The sequence below is a fragment of the Haemaphysalis longicornis genome, unplaced genomic scaffold (assembly GCF_048455015.1).
Source record: "Haemaphysalis longicornis isolate Haplotype H1 unplaced genomic scaffold, Haemaphysalis longicornis Haplotype H1 scaffold_5, whole genome shotgun sequence".
Taxonomy (NCBI): Eukaryota; Metazoa; Arthropoda; class Arachnida; order Ixodida; family Ixodidae; genus Haemaphysalis; species Haemaphysalis longicornis.
The window spans coordinates 58,359,532-58,382,147 of NW_027526385.1; the positions used below are offsets into that span (position 1 = coordinate 58,359,532).

The following is a 22,616-nucleotide window of genomic DNA, read 5'->3' on the forward strand; positions in this document are numbered from 1 at the left end:
TACCACGACTGCCGCATTGTATGTGGGAAGACTGGATGTCGAATATTTAATAATGGCGGTTCTACCAGACAGAAAATTATTGATGTAGGAGTACGTCTTTTCACCGCAACCCAGGTTGCCAAGATTTGTGAGGATTGCTTCGTGTGTTCTATTATCGAACGCACCCTCTAAGTCTAAAGCCAGGATCGATGTGTGGTGCGACTGGCGGCCTCAAATATATCCTCCTTCAGCTGCAGTAGTACATCCTGAGCTGAGAGGTGCGGGAGGAACCCGAAAATCGAGTGAGGCGGTATTCATAAGCACGAGCATCGCCGACCGTGCCTACAGGCCCTTTGTTACGAGAAAATGGTGCCCCCCGAATGGGCACCCGCCCCCGTACTGCCCTTATTGCCAACAAAACGTATCGTCCGACCTTCACAACCTCACGTGAGTGTGCAGTAATTTCGCGCTCCAACGACAGGATCTGTTCTATCACTTCACCCTAGACACGGACACACTGCATCCTCCAAATCATGACATATTTTCTTGAAGCACTAGGCAATTATAGTATAGAGAGTGGCCTTGGGACATTAGTGTGGTCCGGGGTGACTACCTATCCCGAGAAGAGCCTTAACGTGATGGACGCAAAATGAGTGCCCAAGGAGACATTCAATTGTTTAACGAAGACTTTTCCCACTTCCCCATCGCTTTACCACGCATTCGCTAGTGTCACTAAATAAGGTTATTTAGTGAAACTACCATTTTATAGTGACACTAGCGTATAGTGACACTAACATAATATATTGACACTAGCATAATATAGTGGCACTAGCATATAGCACTAAACCTTATTTAGTGACACTTGCATTCCCCATGCACGGCCTCCAGGCCTCCACTTTCCTACAATGACGGTTTGGATCAATCCGTCAATGCGATCGCAAATATCAAGCGCACATCTGTTTTCAATAAAGAGAGCACTGTCTAGTATCAGTTATGTATTCAGGTTTTGTCTTAAATGTGCCTAATTTTTAATTATTGCTCAACATAATGGACAAGTATCAAGTATGGTACCACATTTAATGGTTTGGAAAGCTCTTCCCTAAATAAACTTCTTGTTTTAGGGCCCCCTAAGCGCTTGGCCGGATGGCAGAATCCACAGGCAGGGCAGGGGCAGGGGCAGGGGCAGGGGCAGGGGCAGTTTAAGTATCCCAAGAAAGACTAGTTTTTAGGGCCGAGCGGAATTAGCAGTGGCTTAGCTCGGCTATGTCAGTATATACGTAGCGTGAGCTAAGGTTAAGCTGGTAATTCTTAGCTTTACTGGTTGTCTAGGATTAACTTGGTCATCATGCTTACTTCCGCTTCAATGACACACACACATGGTATACGCATTATGTGACACATGTACATTTATCAAGCGGCTCCGACGGAGCGTTACTAATCACCCCAGAGCTAAGCTGGTTCCGCAGGCGCACGCCGGTGTTGCTGCGACGCATGAGCCATCGGTTCTACACCCGGCCACCCTTCGCATGATCATTAAGTGAACCGGGCTGCCACGTGCGGAACGGAGGTCGGTCGGTGAAGACGCTGGGCGCGAGGGGTGTGTGAGAGACGCCGGGCAGTGAGCAACGTTCTGTGCGCCGTGTGACGTCACTGCTCCTCGGGCATGCGCAGCAAGGCTCTCCAGGAGCCGCGCGAAGCTGCTCAACCTCGGCCAGTGTAGCTCACGCTACAAAAACAGAAGATGAAAAAAAATCGCATTGTCCCAAGACATGGCCCGGGAACAATGCGACGGTTGGAAAACTGAATTGCCCAGTATAACCCTTCATTCAGACGGCAGAAGGCTACCGTCTTTCGGCGGCGAAGTGAGCCGATATGTGGCCATTTCGTTTTCATTTTGTTGAACTTGCTAACAATCCCTGAACTGTCGAAACCCACACACTATCAGTCTGGCAAGCATGATCGAGTATAAATCAAGCCATTTATTATGTCGTCTGCTCGCATTCTTTATTTGGCTTGCAGTTGTCTGTCAGTTTTTTATGGCATTGTCCATCGCAACATACGCCCACACAAGGAGGTTCCGTCTCGTTAACCTGGATAAACAAGATTTTTGGAATGAAAAATTAATTTGCGAAAAAGCACTAACTGTTAAGTTTAAATCGTGTTACAGACAGAAAAATGTGAGCTAGAACGACTGTGATCAGCTAACGAATTCTGCCAAAATAGAAACATGCTAACTCCCATAGTCCCTGCACAGTTCGTTGCTGTTCTCATTTTTTTTTTTCGGAAAGGATTCGTTTCACTTACACTCGGGTACATACCGGTGTTTTTTATGCGCGAGCACTAAGTGACGTTCCTGAAGCCCTTTCTTCAAACTGAGAATTGCAAAAGGTAGTGCGGACGCTGTGAGCTGTGTACGCAAATGAAATCCTGACTGGCGGGTTTAAAGGAGCCATGAAGAGAAAATACAATTTCGTTTAATTTGAAAAAACTAGGATTTAGTATCTCCCTCAGCTTCATTACAGCCACGAAAGATGTTTTTTAACGAAAAAAAAGCAAGAAGTATTTAAAAACTTTCAAATTTTGCGCCACAGTGACGTGTTATGAGCAAGAATGACGTCATACGGGCCAACAATAAAACATAATTTTCAGTGCGTTAACTGCACGTTAGCATTCAAGTGATGTGGTCAAATGGAACTAGAGGCCCCATTGCAGACGTCCAGTCATGTGTCGTCGCGACAGGTCAGTTAGGCGGCCGCCAATCGCACAAACAAGGTTTCGTGACGTCATAGAAAAGCTGCGAGAAATTGGCTACGGGGTCGCGACTGCTTCACACGTTTTCTTCAATATCTCCGTTATTTTTCCGAAGATTGCGATGATATTGGTATCATTGTTATCGGGACTAAGCAGTCTTTCTAATAAGCCCAACTTGTATTTTGTCTTCATGGCTCTTTAAAATCCGCTTTAAATACATATACAGTCGAACCTTGTTATAATGAAGTAGTATGGGGACAGATCTTCGTTATAACAGTATAGGTGAAGATCGGCTATAATAAATCACAATCTGGCTTGCGCAAAAATACTTGATAAAAAAATGCATTTTTTTAGGCTTCGAATCCACAGTAAGCAGGGGAACCCTTACCTTTCTCCTTGTTGCATTTCGAGCTCAATGAACCGGAACATCAGTACGTGAAATTAAAACAAAACAGAGCTCACTTGACAAAACAGGACTGCATCCTTATTTATTTTATGAAGGATGTTATCTTCGTTTCTACTCACAGCACTGTTATCTACTCATGTTATCTACTCACAGCACTGAGTAGCATGAGGTTTTTCACAGTGTCCATGAACAAAAGGGCCTTTATACTTCTGCAGTTTAGGACTACGAGGGGTTTTTCCAATTAGCTTCTCAGCCTTCTGGTCAAACATTTCTTCGTTATATCCAATATCGCGCGGCTCCCACGGTTTCAGCTTCGTTATAAAATAATAAGTGTCATTAAAATAAAGCGGGACAAACCATTAAGGCTGAATTCAGTTCGCTACAGCCGAAAATTGCTATATCAGTGTTCGTTATAACGAGGTTCAACTGTATATGCAGGGAGGGGGGGCAAAAGTAAATGGAGTACATAATTGCCGATAAAAGCGAAGGGCAAAAAGCATCCAGCTGCAAGTTTTGCGCCAAATTGACGATGAGCTATTGCCCAAGGCATTTCTCGAAAGTTCCGCAGGTAGCTCCTTACTCCTGAAGGTAAATGTGTAGCTTGATATTCGGAACCACAGATAGTGAGTTTGTTCAGACCTGCACATTTGTATTCAGCACTTTGATTATTTATATTTGAAGCGCACAAAATGTTAAGGAAATATATTTTGTAAGATTGTGAATGTAGGCTGACTGCTTGAAAGATTATAAACGACTGCAACTGATTTATTGATATCATTTACTCGAATGCTTGAAGCTGGCGGCTGATTCACTAATTCCAATTTGGCTACGACGTCAACATATATCCGCCCCCGATTCCCATACAGCCACTCAGGGAGGCGTATTTCCAAACGCTTCGCTGCACAGAGCACCCAGGTGGCATGTCAGTTCGGGCGATGCAGAACGGGGTAATAGCCCCAAACCTAAAACGACCTAAAACACGCCAAATCACTGTTATTAATAAAAACAACACGTAGATTTTTGTTAAGAAAAAAATAAATTTAGAAAAAGAGGTAAGCATAAAAAATGGCAGCATCTCCACTCCGTGGATCATGGCGAGGGTGCGGAGTACGGCGACTCGAAATGACATCCAAGTTGCGCCCCGAGTGACATCCGATTTGCGCTCCGACCATCATTCGATTTAAGCCGTGAGTTTCCCCTTGATTATTTCCTAAATTCAACTGCAACTCAGAGCTCAAATCAAATTTCGCTTGATTTTCGCTTGATGGTAGTGTGGGCACGGATGGACGCGGACGGACAATGGGAGGTCGTAAGGTACTCCGCACCGTTACAGGAGAGGGAGTAGGCCGTATGACTCTCGGGTACTAACTCATGGTCGTAGACCAATGGGTAAGACGACTGACATAACTCTGTCTGGTCTACCAGGCACAGGTTCGAATCCTGCAGTTGCGTGTGGGATTTTTTGCGATTTTTAAATGCCATGCGCACGGACGCGGACGGACATTTTGCGGTCGGTCCTAGGGTGCTCCGCACCTAAAAAAACTGCGATACGAACTCAAGCCGTCAGCGCCAGTACTCTACATCGAGGCCACAATGCCCAAACGGTGGGCTCCTTTTAGCAGGCGCTCAAAAGTATAGCGCGCGCAGTGACATCACACATGTCACGTGGGTGTTCTGTGCAGCGAAGCGTTTGGAAACACGCCTCAGGGAGATAGGACCGTGAAGGAAACAGCTGTTGTCAAAGTCTCACTGCCGATCTACGAATTCCCGTCGCCATAATTCTTTCGCATTCAGTTCACCTAAGCAAACTTCATATTCCCTAGTATTTTTTAATGCCTAGAATTTGAGAAACCCACCGCGGTTGCTCAGTGGCTAAGGCGTTGCGCTGCTGAACACAAGGGCGTGGGTTCGAGGGCCCGGCCATGATGGGTGCTTTTCTGATGGAGGTAAAAAGCGAAAACGTCTGAGTGTCCAGTTTTCGGCGCACGTTAACAAACCCTAGGTGCTCAAAATTATTCTGGAGCCCTCCCCTACGGCGCACTTCATCGCCCCGGTGTGGCTTTGGCGCGCTATACCCACATACTATTTTGAATTTGAATTTAGGATTTCTTAGAACACCCACGTTGGTTCAGCCTCGGATCGTCAGTCAGTCGGGAAATTTGTAACCACATTGTGGAAGAGTGTACAAACGATCACATGCAGTGGAGTCTCGTTAAACGGAACCTCTAGCGGCCGGGAAAATAGGTTCCATTTATCAGGAGTTTCTTTTAGAGAGAGAATAGATTTAAGCATCGTACAATCCTCTTCACGCCGTTTGGTCGCTGCGCGGCTGGTGTGCGGAAGCGGATCCCGATATGCGAAATCTAGGCAATGAGGAGAACTTTACCTTATGGGCACAAGCTTCATTGCACAAAAGTAACCAGCGAACTTTTTTTTTTTCAAAGTATACTACTGGATTAAAAAAATGACAATAGTCCCCTCAGCCATTCCCCCGTAAAATACAGCGAGAACTTCGTTTTATTTGCTTGGCAAAAAAACGACTTGATACTTGCTTGTCTTAGCTCTCGCAGCCGCTTTTTTCTGAATGGCATCACCAATACTCGACAGGCTACGCAGAAACGGTTCGGAACCTTCGTCTCGTTGTAAGAAACTTTTCACCGTTTCAATTGGCGATTCCGCCTGCGCAGGTGTCACTACAGGATCACCACAAGATCACCCAGGTGTCACCACAGAGACACCGCACCAAGTCAGAAAAAATCAGAAACCGTCAGAGACGGAAACCGTACAAGAGGGGGGGGACAGTGATGCGTACCGCGATTGCGCTGCGCTTGCCCAAATAGTTACGGTTTCCAGTCTGTTTTCGGTTCCGTTTACGCCGTGGTCGGAAAATTTGAGTTCCGTTAAACGAATTTTTCTTACATTGCTTTAATACAAAACCAACCAATTGTGAAGCATTTGTTCCGTTTAACGGATATAGTTCCGTTTAACCGATTTCCGTTTATCGAGATCACACTGTATACGCATGTGAGGTGTTACATAAAATAGCCTGGAGAGGGCAGAATGAAGCGGCCAGTGATCAATTCATATGGATGGCTGGAAGGCGTCTTTATTTAAAGATCGAATCAGCCAGCCCGTTTGGAGCCGTGTGATTTCGTCTTCATGTGCGTTGGGTCAGCTCTCCTCTGTGTTACCAGAGGGACCGCAGGGACGACAAGCTGAGATGAACGGCATTCACAGGCTGAGTAGGCGAGGACCATGCGGTGGAACCTCGGTCTCTAGGTACTGTAGCAGCGTTGTCGAAGTCGCGATGACTTGCCCGGGATAGGGGCCGACTTCCGGAGGTTGAAGGGCATGTTCAGCCCGCTGTCTAAAGCTACTATATATGATGATCAGAGTTAAGTCGACACGTTTTTTTTTTTTAATTAGGCGCTTAGACGTACGTGAAGACATCTCTACAGTGGAGTTATGCGACCTGGGGGAAACGGAATGAGGTGATAACTATTGATGTCGGTGGCCTAATTAACTAAAATTGAATAATTAACTTTTGAGTGACCGCAGTAAGCAGGCATGTTTGCGTTGAAAAGTTAGACTCAATCGTGTTTCAACACAGATTCATTTGGCAGATTCTAGCGCATCGGTACTCCGAGATATCGAACTGCGAAGTTTATTTGCCATTCACGTGATTACGCATGCAAGACAGTGAGGTTCGGCGCAAAGCTCCTCCCTCCCTTTTGTCATGTGCCTGCTGTGCACGGTGCTTAGTTTGACAACGGGGTGGAGGCATAGGCAAAAGTGATAACTGGCACCCTTTCAGTCTTGGCTGGCGTTATCGCAATCTTCAGTACTCGGAACCGCTATCGAAACACAGATAAAAAAGGGGGGTGGGGTAGCTTTGCGCGGGTCTTTGCTGTCTTGCATGCGTAATCATGCGAACGGCAAATAAACTTCGCAGTTCGTTATCTCGGGGTACAAATGCGATGGAAGAATTTTGCCCAATGCAACTTCGTAAAAACACGATTGCGTCTCACTTCTCAATACAAACATGCCTGCTTACTGCAGCCACTCAAAAAATGATTATTCATTTTTAGGTAATTCAGCCGCTGAAACCAGTAATTACCACCAAATTTGCCGTCCCCCTGGGCGAGTAACCTCACTGTAGAGGTGGTTTTTGCGTAAATCCAAGCGCGTAACTTCCAAAAACTTGCCGGCTTAATTTTGATCACCCTGTATATTGACATCCACTAACACGTTGAACGTCGTTTTCAAGTCATTCATTTAAAGCTTGGGGTAAACTTAATATCCCTGGGGAGACATGGTGGCGCAAATGTTTCATGGGAAAATGTCGGAGGAATTACGGCATTTTTATACCTGCAGATTACACACTGTACCTACCTACTAAACTCACACTACAGCAACACATTGCTTTACTCACCCAGCATGGGGTCCCATTCACAAATGGCCCTCGTTGTGGCGGTAATGTAAATGTTCTGTTTGGGCAAACGTATTGACACTTAAGAACAGGTGTATCATCCTGAAATGTAGACAAGGACCGATTGATTGATCGATTTTAATTTCGCAAGGAGGAGAGAAACGTTTATTGGAGCGGAAAACGCTGTTGTGGGTGGTCTTCCTAGTCCGGATATTTTTCTCTTTTTTCAGTTTAGTGTACCTTTAACTTAAAAACGACCACTGTATAGAAAAGTCGTTGTGCATTCCTACGTCTTGCAAAGTAAAAATGCGAACCGACTAGAAAGTGTTCGTCTGAAGCCGAACTTGTGATAGTAATACAAGGATTTCCAAGCTGCTCCAGTCACTTCCTATCGCCTGATGTATTTGTTAATTCCTGCCATTTTTATTAATTGATCTAGAATAAATCAGAGTGGTAAGCCGTACATTATTTGACAAAAAGAATACAAAAGTAGCTCTGCACGAATACTTGCCCGGGGACACTTGGCATCGCAGTAGAAGTTCGTCATGAATATGCCATACACGCATTTCAAGATAGAAAATACTGAAAAAAAAAGAAATAATTTGAGGGACGACGACACAAGAATGTTGTATGTAGTTCCAGCTTCCGATGAAACTCTTATTGAACAAATACTTGGTTCATCGAGATTACTTGTTTTACTGCTTGACTGTTTCTCGATCGGTTAAATGTGTTTTCTCAATAATGCGTTTCGTAATCCGTTTGATCAAGTCATGGCCAATTTCCCTCTGTGAGTAGGTACTAACGTGCAAAAAGAAGAAAGAACCAAATTAATTAAAGCTGCAAAGGTGGATTACCTTCGGCACTCATGGAAGTGTAGCATAAGCCAGTCGCGAGCTTGCGAAGTCACCCTCACTAGCTTTCGCTGTCGCGTGCGAAATTTAAATTATTACCTTCACCGCTCTAATCTGGCCCGTCGCCGCTATGCGCATTCTGCAATGAACCAGAAACGATCGACCATATCTCCTTCTCCTACCGACGGTTCTCCTCTATAAGACGAAGATACTTAGAAAGCACATGCAACCGGCTAACCCTCCCGCTGTCTGCTACACTGATTTCGTCATTCGGGACGAAAGAACTGGGATTCTGCCACGGGGATCTTTGCAGTGCGTTACACTCATTCATTTTAGAATCAGGTCGTCTGCCGTGTTAGATATCATTTGGCCCTGCTGGATTCCCCTGTCAAACCTATGCGCGTCTAGCTCACTGCTTCGTCTGTACCTCATTCTTTCTTTATGATTCTTACTTACAATTTTCATTCATTGGCGTTAGTTTTTATTTTAATACGAAAGTGTTTTATTCCGGGATTCACGAAGATTTCACTTACTTCATATCCGTCACGGAAGTGACGCCAGTACAACGAAGCAAGCGGCCTGTAAAGGGTGCACCTCAGCACACAGGGTCTTCTTGCGGAGAAGCAACCTTATGAACCGAAGAGTGCGCTCTACATCAGGTTGTTCGTTTTCGGGTTTTATATTTTAACAAGAAAGTGTTTTGTGCCGGAGTTTCAGTGTTTTATACCAAGATTTCACGGATGTCTTATCCGTTATAGAAATGACGCCAGTGCGCATTTACCGAAGCGACCCGCCAGCAGGACGTTGCTCGCCAAGCACACCCACAAGACAGCCGCCGACCCGCAAATAATGCTCAGCTGCAGGTGTCGCTGCCCATTTCACTTTCGTGTTTTACCGATTCCTGCGACAGAGGAATCACCTACAGTTTTTTTTTATTTCTTTCTATAATTTCCTTACTTTTATTTCTCGAGCCATCTACTGCTAATACATTCTAATATTTAAATATTTTTCTTTACCTATAAAAATTACATAATTTCTTTCGGTAAGGCACCCATTTCCTGCCCAGTCCTCCTGAGTGGGTATGAGCCATTTCACTGGTACCACTACCACCATCCTGGGGAAAGCGCAAGCATCTCCCGTCCCTCTCCCTCGCGAACGTTGTTGTTGTTGTTGTTGTTGTTCCTTTCTAATTGTGGCGCGTACCCACTTGGGGGATTGGCCAGGATCGGGAGATATATTGGGGCAAATGTGCCCGATTTAGGAGACTAAATTTTGGAGAAAAAAAATTGTTGATCAGAATTATTACACAACAAATACAGGAATTTGTAGAATGAAAGTGTGCACTATGCAGGGATTTGCAAGAGAAGACTATGCGGGATTTTGCAATAGGCTCTTATTTCGTCTGTGTACAAGAAGAGCGGCTAACAGGGTAGGCGCCTAGTCTCTGAGGCGGTGCCTGATGCGCGCGCCTTGCTCCGGATTCAAAATTTCGCAGCGCGGCGTTTCTCGCACGCCGCTCGTACGCCGTGCCGACAGTTCTTACTGCTCAAACTGTTTTGGCGGCCACATTTGCCCGCTTTAACAGCCGCATTCGCTGCCTGTCGCTTCTTTCGTGGTCCACTAGTATCGGGAATTTCGTGGCTGTCATTACCCCACCCATAGAGTTTCATAGTAATGTATACTAGAGGGAAATCTGTCGCTGCAGTCGCGGGCCGCCATGGGCGGCGTGATTGCCGCTAACCACGTTCTTCGCCTACTTGGCTTAGATAGCCATATGGTTTTTTTTGTCTCGAAGGCAAAATCAACAAAAAAGGGCAACATTTTTTTCTTGTTCATTGTACATGAAGCTTCTAAATAATTACTGACAAACTAATCTTTTTGGAGGTTCAATTTTATAATGACAAAACAAATTTGATGAACGTTGTGCAGTAATATTGTTGCTTTCTTGCTGCCAGAGTCAATTTTTCAGCCTGTTCATGAGCCATGCCAAGGACAAGTGGAACGTGCCTGCCCGGTACATGGCGAAACGCTATGTACCAGGCATGTACGCTATGTACCCCTATGAACGCGGAACGCTATTACTATCTTTTTCTTACTTTGTCTTGTACACGCGTTGCCAAGTTGTCTTATGTTTTTTATTTCCGTTTGTGTTGTAGTGCTCATCTACGACTTTCCTGAGTAATTCCCCTGGGCCATGAGGGGACAATAAATAAATAAATAAATAAATAAATAAATAAATAAATAAATAAATAAATAAATAAATAAATAAATAAATAAATAAATAAATAAATAAATAAATAAATAAATAAATAAAAAAATAAATAAATGTAAAACAAACAAAAAGGGGTATGAAAGAAGAAAGCACCATAAAACTCGTCCAGACTTCCATCATTAGCTGCATCATCTACGTCCCCCCTTACCTTAATCTAAAGAAGGACAACGGAAAAATGAACAATATGACTAAGACTGCATACAGACAAGCTGTTGGACTGCCAATGTCAACCCCAAATGAGAGGTTCGATGCCTTGGGCCTTCACAACCGCATGGACGAGCTTATCGAGGCACAGTCATCGCCTCACTTACTTCTTGAATGCTTGCGGCGTCGCTCCGATTCCCATTGCTGCGAGATCGCCGACCTATTTGACTCATCCACCGCACGGTGGCGCAAGTGACCGATCCTTGGTGGCGTTTGCGGCGTCAGCTAATGCCGGGTTTTTGTGCGCGATTTTGTTTTCGTCTCAAGTACATTGTAAGATGAAATTTGTTTCCCTGCGTTTTTTATGTAATTTAGGTAATTTTGCTCTATTCCAGAGTGCTTTATTGTTCAATCATTAAATTAACGGATTGTGTTTCACTCGTATATTTTATTGGCCTGCTTTAATTGTATGGGTTTTGTCGCTGTTTGGCGGATTTATTGGCTACTTCTAATCGACAACTGCCACTCGCTATATGTAATCCGTTGTCTGCCTAGTTTTGGGCTCTCATATGTTTTGAATAAATGCGTTTCCACGCATGAAACAGCAGCGGTGAAGCTGCCAGTCTCATTGGGCAACGATATGATTGCAACGAACAACACAGATACGTTTATTACAAATTCAAACAAATTGAACGGCATCAGAAAGTAAAAAAAAACAATTTTAAATGAGCTGAAACGTACGAAACAGATGTGAGAACAAAAGTGGGAGTTGTTACGTTGCACTGCGAGTACATATATGTGTGTATGCATGCGTAACGCGCGTGCATGAATATGGGTGGAAGAATGATTTTCAAAGCTATAGAACTTTCCGTGAGAGGGGCATTGTGCATATATATCCTTCTCACGGCATTCTTATCGGACATATCAAAATGCGTGTTTGGTCAGCAGCAGCTTCATAAACTTTCTACATAGGTGTTCCACCAACTCTTTGTCGGGATTTTCACCCACCAAGACTGGCATTGATGTGATGAGCTCAACGCTCTGTTTCAAGCCTGCTTCGAGGGGCTTCGTAAGCGACCGACGATCCGAAAACATGGCGTCAGAAAACTTTTTCAAGGCATGCAGCAGTCGCACCAGATGCTGCATTGTATGTCTAGCCGATCTTGCAGGTGCGGGTTCCCGCCTTCTTTCTTTCTTTCTTCCTTTCTTTCTTTCTTTCTTTCTTTCTTTCTTTCTTTCTTTCTTTCTTCTTTTTTTCTTTCTTTCTTTCTTTCTTTCTTTCTTTCTTTCTTTCTTTCTTTCTTCCGTTCCTTTTTTGAGAATTTGACATTGTTTCTTGCTTCTCTTTTCGGTGCCGGCCTCATGTACGAAGGGTAGTGCGGCAAAACACTAGGCACAGCAAATGTCTTTACCTGTCACTCCGAAAGTCTTTCGGCCGAAAGTGCAAACTGCAGACCACTGAGTAAATGAAGGTTGAGTTGGGTTTCCAGTTCTTTATAGAAATGTTCTTTACCCATTGTGCTCCCAGGGATTCATTCACTGAGAACTCATGATAGAAGACATCCGGATCCTTCTTCCGCATGCTCCAGAATAAGACGCAAAACATCGCATTCTTCGGTTTTACATTTCACGAGCAAAACATCGTTGCTTACTTACTGGGCAGGTATTACACGAATTTAACGGCAGGTATGCTCTCATATATTGTAAAAAATGCGTAACATAAAGAGCCGTTCACTGTCAAAAAGCGGGAATGCTCAGAGCGCGGTTTGTCCTCGTATCGTCTGCTACAATGCGACCTAGCGGGAGAGGACCTGTAGCGGGAGGATCCGTGGGTGCCGCCACCGGGCGGAATTAAGAAACAGTGCGAGACGGCAAGGCGGGCACGCGTTGGGGTGACGCCGTAGACATAGTAATAGCAAAGGAGGCGATGACACAGGAAACGTAAATATTTGAAAGATTCTCCAAAACTCCTACAGGGCGCAACATCAGAGAACTTTGCCTTCCTTACGGATCGACTCACGCCGAAGCTGCTGACATACTCACTGCGCTACGAGAGCTTTTACGCACTACTCCACTACGCTTAAACATGGATCCGACATATAACAAGGCCAGGAGAACGGCAAGAACAGAAGCCGTAACAAAGCAATATGGGAAGAATCCCGAAACGGTATTTGTAGATGCAGCAGACTATCGCGACAACGCCATGACCGTGGTCATAGTGGACCACACAGGACAAACGCTCTCCTCGGCGACAGCGCTCACAAAAAATACTATGATCTGCAGAACAGGCAGCAATCAATCGCTCTAGCGATCAACACATCTCGAGCCAGATACATAATCAGCAACTCCAAGGCCGTCATACGTAGCTACATCAAAGGACGGATACCACAAGTTGGCGCCAGAGTACTTCAACAGCTACGAGCACCAAATTACAGAACAATTAAACTCACCTGGACTTTTGCACACGAAGTAACCCTCCGTATGCAAGGCAACGAACAGGCCCACACAGCTGCTTGCGAGTTCGTCCCCCGAGCAGCAATTACCCCCCCCCCCCCCCCCGCCGAAGCCACAGAGCACTCACAGAAGTTCAACTCGTACATGATAAGCTACTACAGACAAAGCAGGTGCGTATTCCTAGCTGCTCACCGCACACTCAACGCTGCACAGGCTAAGGAATGGAGACAACGTCAAACTTCACCTGAACCCGGTGGCCTATAGTCACTTCCATCCAGAAGTCTCCTCCGATAAGTGTAAACCCTGCGGCCACCGCACAGACCTCACGCACATGTGGAAATGCCGGAAGAAACCACGAAGCAAGACAAGACCTCCTTCCCCCATAGACATCAAACATCTCAGAGCACTGAGAAACCCTGCTGCGCAGCTCCGATCTCCTAGCGAACCTATGCCTTGTCCAGATGGCCGAAGAAGCCGCCGGGAACCAAGATCTCCTGGCTGACTAACGCGGCACAGAGAGCCCGAGTTTTCTACTTCCCGGCGTATAAAGGTCTTTCTCTCTCACTCAATCTCTCTGACTTGGTGGGCTGGTTGGTAATGCTTCTCAATTTGGTTCCATATCACTGAGACAGGGACTTGAGAAGGTAGAAGGACAGCAGCGCGAAAGCAGCGCTCCCGTTGCCAACTCGGCTTGATGTTCCATTTTTCCGCCCGCACCATGTCGTTCTATTTCTGTCGCCTTATGTCAACACGGGCCATCAAAGAACGAATACGGATATTTTCCCACGCAAGGAAACTAATTTCAGTTTGTGCGGAGAATCTCCCTTGGTCATTAAGGGTAATAGAGTGGATCCCCAGATGAGGCAAGAGTGGCAGGGGGCGGCTAAAAGTTAGACGGGAAGATGAGATCAAGAAGTTTGCGGGGATAAATTGGTTGCAGTTAGCAGAGGACTGGGATAATTGGAGATCTATGGGAGAGGCTTTTGCCCTGCAGTGGGCGCAGCAAAAAGATGATGATGATGATGATGATGATGACGACGACGACGATGATGATGATGGTGGTGGTGGTGGTTGTGGTGGTGGTGGTGGAGAATCTGCCAAATCCAGGTAGCCCTGCAGCGTTCTAGTGGTCCGAGCCCAGCGATCAGGTGTTGTCGATCTAGCAGCGCAGAGGAACTGTTAACGTGGCTTTCCCACTTCACGGGGTTCGAATGTGTGTATGGAATTCTAACGCCATCCTGAATTTATATTCATTGCTGCACAGAACGGCCAAGCAACAGTGTGCTGAGTGGGGCAAAGGAAGTGAAGAAGTATGCTCCCATGGAAACATTAAACAGCGATGCTGTTTAGGCTGGTGGTTGGGCGGGCGGACGTGGCCAGGAAAACCTCGCCGAGTGATGCCGTCATCACTCGGCGACACCAAACAGAAAACTGAGCCGGTTCTCCAAGCATCACTATGCATAAACTTAGTAGAACCAAGAATAAGGTAGGTGGGGCCGCCAGCTTCGCTTTTTGCCCAGTCCCCGCGCCCCTAGTGCGAAGCTATCCCAATATTTTTTTTGGAGTCACCGCCATTTTGCATTATCTTGCGTGGAAAGCTGAGGGTCGGGGAGGGTGGGAAAGGTTTCACTGCGAGACGGTAGTGAGCTAATATGTCTTCCGTGTCTTGTAAAAAAAAATGACCAGTGGCTTAGCTCGGCTATGCCAGGATATACGCATCGTAAGCTAAGTAAGGTTCAGCTGGTTATTATTAGGTTTCATGGTTGTCTTGGATTAGCTCATTATCATGCCTACTGCTGCTGAAACGATTTCCAATCCAATCCAATTAATGCAATCCAGTCCGGTCCAGTCCAGTCTAGTCCACTCACTACTCCTCGCGCATGCGCATCACGACTATGGTGGCTAGCCACCCTAGCACGGCTCTCCAGGAGCCACGCGAAACTGCTATCAAGCGGCTCTTGTGCAGCGTCAAACTTAGCTACTGTGCAACGGAGGCGCACAGCTAGGCACGCGCCAGCGCCAGTGCGTCTGCCGCGGCAGTGACGTTACTCCTCTGGAATGCTCACACCGGCGAATGTACAGACCCACTTCTCTACACACCCGTACTCCATTTGTATTGGGTTGCAATCCAACACAATCCAATTTAAGCCAATCTAAATCCAACCCAACCCAATCCAATCCAATTCAATCCAATCCGATCTGATCCAAACCAATCCAATGCCCCTCGTGCTTGCGCAGAACGGCCCTTCGCGGCACACGCGAAACTGCTCAACCTCGGCCAGTGTAGCTTACGCTACAAAAATATTTATTTGAAAAATTATTCTGTCGGGGCCGTGCATGGTGGGAGAATGTGAAACCTGCTCCAAGGGGCAACCCTTGGGTATCAAGAAAACACCTGTCAACCGGAGCGCCGCGAGATGGCACTACAAGTTGCGTCACCATAGAGCTCCTCAATATATCTCCCGCAGAAAGCTATACAGAGGACGGTCTGTATAGAGCGTGCTCTTTATATAGAGGAACTTTACGTCGCCAAATCAGCGAGATATGCAACGATGGGAGGTGTACGAAGACTACGGGAAACGAATTCTTATTAAGTGCAGAGCACTTTAGGCGCTCGCCTTGTCGTCGTAGCTCGCTTGCTGGGCCCAAGTAGAGCAACAGGGCCTTCCGTTGTAGCGCTGTCGTCGCGGCGTACCCCAGAGACTTCGAAAGTTAAGCGGTTTGTATAGTCATAGGCGTTCGAAACTCGTGAACCACTGGCGCTTCTCATACATCTCCCCGTTGTTTAGCGCAAAAAAAACCCCAAAAAACTGCAGGGTACATTTGATGCAAAATATACGTAGTTAACCGCCAGCGCCCGCGTTCATTTAGTTGGGAGCGATCGTTGGGTTGGTTTTTACGATAGTAAGCGAAAAAAAAAAAAAGTGGCAGTGCAACGCTGGCACGTGCGCTTCCTGAACTGAGGACGCCACCCACCTTCTTTCTTTCTTTTTTTTTGCTCAATAAAACGTTTTGCCTCCTCCTCCTCCGCAGTGCAACGCTGGCACGTGCGGGAGGAAAAGCAAGCAGAAAGAGAACAGAACTCTTGCTGACGCGATTTCAGGCAGGGGGCGGGCGAGCATTGGGAAAGCGGGTAATTTGAAATGCGTTGGACAAACTTTCGTTGAATTCATCAGGAGGAAGAAGACAGGGCGGCGAAGAGCGTGATGGGTGATAAGAGTGAGCGGATAACATCACTAGAGCCCATTAAGGCGAATCACTGCTCTGCACTTCCGACAGCTTTCACATTTAGTGGAACGGCCTAAATTTTTCTTTTATTTCAAGTTTGTGCATGAAATGAAGAGCAGCTTAAAATCACTGATATTTTGCATCCGCATCATTAACCCGGCGGGTCTGAAGTCTGCCCAAATTCCAAACCCCTTGGACACTACACCGCACGCCGCAGTGGCAACAGAGGGCCGGCTGTGTCGTTAATAACATTCATTAATCTGTGGCGGGTGAACGTGCGCCGTGGCGTGAATATAAAATGTTTAGATTTATTTAAAGAATGTGACTGCGAAACGTATTCCAAGAAGTGGTGTCAAATAAGAGTTGATGATTAATGGGAGTGTCTCAGCGTTCAACGTGTGCAGCTGTTTGCTGCTCTTTTCGCTTTAGCGCTGCCATTAGCTGCACGTTCAGATAAGAATTTGTTCATAACAGATGGCAGCTGATCTTCGTTATATTCTTCTTTTTCGTTCCACCAGCATACCAATCTTGTCCTCCCCCTTCCTAATTTGTAGTTTATAATAGCTTTAAAACCTTGGGCTGTGGAAAGGCGGATATTTCACTCCGGAACCAGACTAGACGTACTTTATATGAACCATACAAGAGGGAGCTTATAGTGTTCTAACTCTAGGGAGCCACGATATTCATTTTTGGGCTGCATAAACGCAACATTTGTATGTCTGTCCGTCACTGGAATAATCCGAAAATGTTACTGGTAAGCCTGAAGACTAATGCGTTATCCACTGGGAACGGTGGTAGGGGATCGGTAAAAGAAATAGGGTTGTAGTAGGGAATTTTTCAATCCCCCCCTCCCCCAAGGATTTCATTGTTGTCGAGTATGCTGGGATCAGAACTATCATTAAGGGACTTGAGCGATCATCCTCCTGTGGCCCTGATGGAATTACTTCTAAATTTCTTGAAAGCACTTTAGAATACAGTTTAATAATACTACATTGTATCTTCAGCAACTCACTTAACGATGGACGCTTGCCTACTGATTGGAAAACATGCGAAGTAGTCCCGCTTCACAAATAAGGAGACACGCGAAACCCATCTAACTACCGCCCAATCTCACTCACATCTGTACCATGCAAAATTCTTGAGGACATCATTTTTACGCACCTGGTTAACTTTCTTAAATTGAATAATTTTTTCCATCCATCTCAGTATGGATTTCGAAAACATTATTCGTTTGAAACGCAACTCCTCACGTTCACTGACGACTAGCACTCATTTCTCGACTCCGGATTTGAAACCAGTTGTGTGTTTTTGGATTTTGCTAAAGCTTTCGACGCGGTTAACCATCAACTTCTAATACTAAAACTCAGTCTTTTAAACATTTATACTCAAGTCTTGCAATAGATTATTGCCTTCCTAACTAACCGAACTTAGTATGTGCTCGCTAATCAAACACTCACCTTCAACCTCCGTCACTTCTGGTGTGCCTTAATGCTCTGTTCTAGCCCCATTGCTGTTCTTAACCTACATCAACAACCTTAATTCCTAGTAATATATCCAGTTCTATCTGTCTTTTTGCAGATGATTGTATTGTGTACCATAAGCAAACTACTAACTCAGATATTGCAGCACGACTGACCTCGATAATATCACTGCTTGGTGTACGCTCTGGCATATGGATCTGAACATTTCTAAATGTAAATCAATGAGAATCTCGCGCAACCAATCATCCTGTCCAGACTATTTTCTTAACAATATTCCCCTTGACTCCGTAGTTTCATACAAATAGGTTGCTATACAGATATCTAATAATCTTTCCTGGAAACGGCATATCGAGTTTCAAAACCGCATACTTGGATATCTGAAACGTAAGTTCCTCTGTGCACCACCTTCACTCAAAAAACAATTGTATTTCGCTTACGTTCGATCTAACCTAGAATACGCCTCTTCTGTTTGGGACCCCGGTTACGTTACCTTAATAAATAGTTTAGAAAGTGCTCAAAACCGCTCAGTCCGCTTATTCTTTCCGACTACCACGGCACAGCAACCATTGCTCGCATGAAGGCCACACTTAACATTCCCTCTCTTGCTTCTCGCAGAAAGCTTTCTCGATTATGCCTCTGTCATAAAATATATTACCACAATCATCTGCTGCGATCACGTTTCATCGCATCCTTTTCTTATACTTCTACCCGTGTAGATCACCATCATAAAGTTCGCATTCCATTTCAGCGCACTACAACATTCAGTAACTCATTACTCCAGAAGTGCACTGATTGGAATCATCTGCCTGCCTCATTTGTTACTGTCACAGACACTCATCTTTATCGCACTGCACTTACAAACCTTATCTAAAACGTACACCCCAACGCCTTATCGGCTTAAGTTGTATTTTTTCCCTTTATGTTGGTCACGTGAAAGCGCACGCACTAAAATCAACACTGAATTTTTGCACAGCGACGTATTTGTGAGTACTTACTTATTTTCACTTTATACTTGTATTGTTGCTTAGCAGTGTGTTTTTGAATTTTTGATCATATTCACTTTATACTTGTTATTGTACCGTAACATGCGTGTCTTGGCTCATGCCTTCTTGCTGTTGGTTTATTTCTTTGAGTTTTCTTAAAATGTACGTGCCTTGTACTCCACTATTATTGTAGCCCCTCCCCTCTATAACGCTTCTTGTAAGGCCTGAGGATAAAAATAAATAAATAAATAAATAAATAAATAAATAAATAAATAAATAAATAAATAAATAAATAAATAAATAAAAGGAAAAAAATACCGCGAAGGAATGCAAGGATGGAAGAAAGGGTGACACAATAATAGCGGGAAAGAAATGGGGAGGAGTAGGAGGGAATGGTGAACTGAAGGGAAGGAGTGAAATTTGAGCAGGAGAAACTGGGGCAGGAGGAGTAAGGGGAAGGAGTATGGGCTACGGTGGGAACGAGATCATTAGTGTAGCGAGAGATTAAAGGGGAAGAGGGAAAGTGGTATAAAGAGAGAATGGGACAGACGAAGATAAAAAAAGGTTTTGCCCATACACCCTGTGGAGACCGTTGGCCAGCGAAAATGCAAAGCGCTTACTCTTATAACGTGTGTGAGACTGTTTCGGAAGTGTATTACGCAATTACCTGTCACTTTACCCACTCCTTTATGCCGAGCAATGAAGGCGTGCGGACACATTGAGCTTGTATTTATCGGAATATTATTTAAATTCCGCCCACGCTGCTTCGCAAAACCATCATCAATGGACGGGCTGCAGGATCAGCCCGACGATGAAACTCGCTCTGGCGCAACAGCGGCGGTGGGTGGTCTCCCGGTGCCGTTCACGGCGCCGATCTTCGTATGCAATGTTCCCTCTACCATTGTTTCTTCACACTTGTCGCCTGCACTATCCCCTCAGGTTGTCCTACGTCACACCTATTCTGCGAATGAGCCAGACGTTCCCTTCATCTTGCTCCCTCACACTTTGCTCGTGTGCATTCAATGCCGACGCTGCAAGAGTGAAATTACGTAACAAATACGTAATTACGTAACAAACTCCTCCCAAACTGCTTTTTTAACACGAAAGAGTTTTGATCCGGGATACACGAAGATTTCACTTACGTCATATCCGTCACGGAAGTGACGCCAGTACAACGAAGCAAGCGGCCTGTAAAGGTTGCACCCGTGCACACAGGGTCTTCTTGCGGGGAAGCAACCTTTAGTACTAAAGAGTACGTTATACTTAGGGTTTTTCGTTCTAGGGTTTTATATTTTAACACGGAAGTCGTGTATGCCGCGATAAACCAAGACTTCACTAGCGTCATATGCGTCACGGAAATGACGCCAGTAGACCTTCGCCGAAGCGCCCCGCCAGCAGGACGTCGCTCGCCAAGCACACCCACAAGAGAGCCGTCGACCCGCAAATCACGCTCAGCTGCAGATTTCGCTGCACATTTTACTTTCGTGTTTTACCGATTTTTATGACAGAGGAATCAACCCCAGTTTTTTTTGGGGGGGGGGTGGGGGGAGGGGGAGTTCTATTTTTTACACACTAGTGATTTCCGACCCCGCAGCCATCCGCGCTCAGCAAACATGCCTTGCGAGCGCCGGCTGCGGACGGGTCCGTTGTTTACGGAGACAGACAAAGGCAGGAGGCGACGAGAGCAAACATCAATGGCAGCATTTATTGCAAACTGCGAATCAAATACACTGCATACAGACTAATCGTAGGCCATAACGGTAACACTGTGAGCGAGGCATTAAACAGCGCTAGATATCAAGATGGTTCGACTCACCGATGGCATACCGGAGCAGCGGAGCGCTGCGCGTGCGAGCGCGGTTGCAGTCTTCCAGCTCTCCCGGACGCGTCCCATTGTGGCGCGTTCCCCAGGTCCGGACCGGCGCGCCGAAACGTCCGCTCGCTACCGCATCCCCCAAGACAAGCGAGTGTCCTCTCGTCATGCGACAACCCACCAGACCTCGCCATTTGATGGCGCTAGTACCGAGAAAGAACTGGTTCTCTGGCAAGGCAGAGGGGAAAAGGGTCAACAACAAACCCTCCGGTTGCTGGCGCCCTCCCGTATGGCTCCCGTCGCGCGAGCGAGGCGCATTTTGCAACGCCGGCCGCGATGGGAAGCTAGCCAGAAAGGGGTTCGCGTGAAAGTCGCGATCCCTACACGTTTGAGCATGCGCTCTGGTTTCTGCAGAGGGCCCTCCTGGCTACGGACAGACGTTTCGCTTAAGTACAAACAGCTTCTCTGTGAAAGTGTAGTGGTATTGGTCGGGTTCGGTAAAGTGGCAGAAGAATGGCGAAATGGAGGTGGAGGACTAGGAACTGAAAATGTAAAGGGGATGAGGAATAGAAAAAAAAGGAGAAGGGTCGATGAGGAGGAGAATTCAGTAAGGGAGAGAATAAGAGAGGAGGGAAGGAATAGTACTTGACAGGGAGGTAGAGAGGGGGAAGAAGGAAGGACGAGAGGAGGGGTGAAGGGATAGGAGAGGAAATAACAGTCGACTATGAGGGGAGAGAAATATTGTCACGAAGTCAAGGATGACGCAGTTGTATTGAAGGAAAAACAAGTTTATTGGAGCGAACTTGTGCTCCCCTAACAACTCAAAGAATACAGAGGCGGCGAAGCAGCAGTCAACAAAGAGACATGTGCAGGCGAGAGTCGGTAAATCGAATGCCTCGGTGTCTGCTCTGCACCCCGGAGTGAGTGCTTCTCGAACCGTCGATTTACATCCAGAACATTGTAGATCAAAGAAGAATATTCTAGGCTAGTGACGTTAGGGCGAAATGCTCCCCTTATCAGAATGAGATAACACATGCGGCATAAGAAGAAAGAATGGAACACGCGCTTCGCTTGGGACATGATAACACAGCCGGACGCGGCCGCGCGGTAAAAACAAAACATAAACAAACAACCCCAATGAATGGTTCGCGGCAATAGGAAAGATATGGGGGAGGGAGTATTGGAGATGGGCAGATTGGGGGGAGGGTGAAGGAAGGTAGGTGTGAGAGGGTTGGCGAAATGTGGGATGGAGCACGGAGGGCAATGGAGGGAGGGGTAAAAGGGAGTGGACCGTGAAAGAAAAGAAATTTTGGAAATTGGGAAGGAACGGTACGTGTACGAAGGGAGCATCGAAAGAAAAGGCGAACGATAGGATAGTCAGGTGTGATTGTGTCGTGGTTGTAAAGGGGGGGGGGGGGGGCGAGAACCTGGAAGAGCGTGAGGAGTAGGAGGAAAAAGAGGAGAGGGGTTGCGTGGTCGAAGTGCAGAAACAAACGATATCGTCGGCGGCGTCGTTGCAGCGAAGCAAGCCGATAGGCGGCCAATTTTGTTTGCCCTCTTCCTAGGAAAATTATTGAGGACATTTATATATAGGAATGATATATTTTAGGACACGTAAAGAACACTTGAGTCTTGATAGGGTGCTCCTATGCCAACAAAATGCACTAGGAGACGCAGTTCTGTGCGTTTCGCCCTCACGGCCTTCACAACGACACCCGGCCTCCGCACCGTTTCGTCTTTCCGCCTACACTCGGATACAACTCAAGAAAAGTGCGGCTTTTCCTCATCAAAGGACCCCCTTCCAGCCAATGGTGTCGCCGTATCA

The 22,616-nt window shown here is 46.1% G+C and overlaps 1 long non-coding RNA gene across 1 annotated transcript in view; it reads right to left on the reverse strand.

Annotated features, from left to right (window-relative positions):
• Positions 1 to 1,937: 1,937 nt before the first annotated feature.
• Positions 1,938 to 22,616, reverse strand: part of LOC144139245 (uncharacterized) — a 44,715-nt gene continuing 24,036 nt past the window's right edge. Inside the window, exons 2-4 of the long non-coding RNA XR_013316116.1 lie at positions 8,077 to 8,147; positions 7,569 to 7,667; positions 1,938 to 2,069 (exon numbers count right to left, since the gene is read on the reverse strand). This is a non-coding gene — a long non-coding RNA (uncharacterized LOC144139245). The remainder of the gene's footprint in view (positions 2,070 to 7,568; positions 7,668 to 8,076; positions 8,148 to 22,616) is intronic.